The sequence below is a fragment of the Haplochromis burtoni genome, unplaced genomic scaffold (assembly GCF_018398535.1).
Source record: "Haplochromis burtoni strain Fernald_Lab_line unplaced genomic scaffold, NCSU_Asbu1 Contig_486, whole genome shotgun sequence".
NCBI lineage: Eukaryota > Metazoa > Chordata > Actinopteri > Cichliformes > Cichlidae > Haplochromis > Haplochromis burtoni.
The window spans coordinates 179,552-181,630 of NW_024582847.1; positions in this window are offsets into that span (position 1 = coordinate 179,552).

Here is a 2,079-nt window from a genome sequence, read left to right on the forward strand (position 1 = left end):
CTCAACTTCCACGAGAAGAGCGTGAATATTTCAACCTCTGCAAATGAGGACTCGGCGTCGAATTCCTTGATGACAGTGATTATGACAGGGTAATTAGTGAGATGGTTACATGATGATGAACGTCATTATTGTGCCCTCATCAAAGCCAGCCAGTCACAACCTGTGGAGCTAATAAACACGATAAAAGAAAAAAGAGTGAGAGCTTGTCTTTTAGTGTATATAAAGCAGCGACATGCTTGTATAATGTGGCATGTCATGCAAGTACATTCACAAGATAATGTGTCTTAGCTGAATTAAAGATTAAAGGATCGAAGCTGTTACACGAGAAGGCAAGGCTTTGTGATTTTCATTTAGAAATAAAATATGTATACAGTTAAGCAAATTATAATTCATAATACCCAGGTTAACCATAGTGAGGGTAGCGTGCATGCTGTGCAGACTGTTGATACTGAAAATAGGGATGAAACACTGAATGCAGATAGCATCAGAGTTAGTCAGGGCCATTTCAATACCTGAGCTTTAAGTTCAGGGTATTTACATTTTGTGTTTAAAATAGAAGCTTTTTACACACTTACATTTTAAAGCACATAAACTGAATGCTAATATAGAAATGTCAGGCCAGTGAAATTACTAGCCTAAGGAGGGGTTCAGTGAAATTAACAAGAAGAAGAGTTCACACATTTCTATAGCAGCCAAACTAGAATGCCAAGAGGCAGGATTTACACTATACATTTTTCCCTTCTTCTCTAACAGTTTCATTAACTGACTCTGACTTCCATTCTGTGCTTTGCAGTCTCCCACATCTCTCTTTTGCCTTGAAAATTTAAGTCATGCAGCAAGCAGATTCCTGAAAAGCAGGGGGTGGCAGGGGAGTGAGAGAAATACCTCCAAGGATTAGTAACTAATCCAGGCTTTGGTCTGGGAGGCGCTAGCCTCTGCCTCCTGTCCTTTAAAACACTGGGAGCTCTGTCAGCAGGGTCACCGCTAATGGATGGGGGGCTTCAGGGGTTTACAAGGAAGGAGTGATAGGGGTGCTTGTTAGCAGGCCAAGGCAATATTAGCTGCTTGTGATAGTTAGTGAGACTGTGGGTGTATTGGACTGGATGCGAGAAAGAATAGGTGGTTTAATCTGAGAGTTCAGGTTATCAGCCAAAAAAACAATACAAAACAAAAAAACCCCAGCCATGTCTGCTTTCAAATTGAGACAGAAACTGTGTCCTCGTTGTTACTTTTTCATGTGAGAAGGATAAATAATTTGGGAGTTTAAAGTGACTACATTTTCCAGGCAACAAATGCTGTTACTCAGTGACTGCTGGCTGTCCATGCACACTGGAATTAGATGTCACAACATATGAATGACTTGATCAGAGATATGATAACTACTGTCGCACTTCGGTGAATCTTCTGTACAACCACTGAATTACCCGTGTGGTGATCCATTCATCTAGAAGGAACAGAGAGTGCAGTGCATAAGCCTGTGAAAATGAGAAAATTCATTTTAAATAATTCACAAACATGAATATATATATCTATATCTATCTATCTATCTATCTATCTATCTATCTATCTATCTATCTATCTATCTATCTATCTATCTATCTATATATATATTTATTTTTTTTATTTTTATTTTTTCTTTGTTTTAAGTTAACAACTGATAGCTGGATAAAACTGCTTAAACTACTACTTTTTCAGGCATTCACACTGGAATACACATATCTGACCTGCATTTACTGTAGCCCAGAAAAACTGAGATCACACTGTGCTCTGGATCATATAAAATGAAGTCCCTGATACTAACAAGAACACCAAACCACCAAGAACAGAAAGAACAATGCAAATGGGGCATTGCATTTTGCAATCACTTTAAGAATGTCTTAAATCTCCCACCTGACAAACTGTGATGCTAAGGGAAAATTAAGAAAGATCCCCCAAGGAAGGCATACCATGAAAGATACAACTATGAATTCTAGTTTTAAGTGGCATGTCCAGGCGAGCAGTTAAAGGACTTTATTATGCTGCACTGAGGTTAATTATGGAGTTCCACAGGGTTCAGTGCTAGGACCAATTCTGTTTACA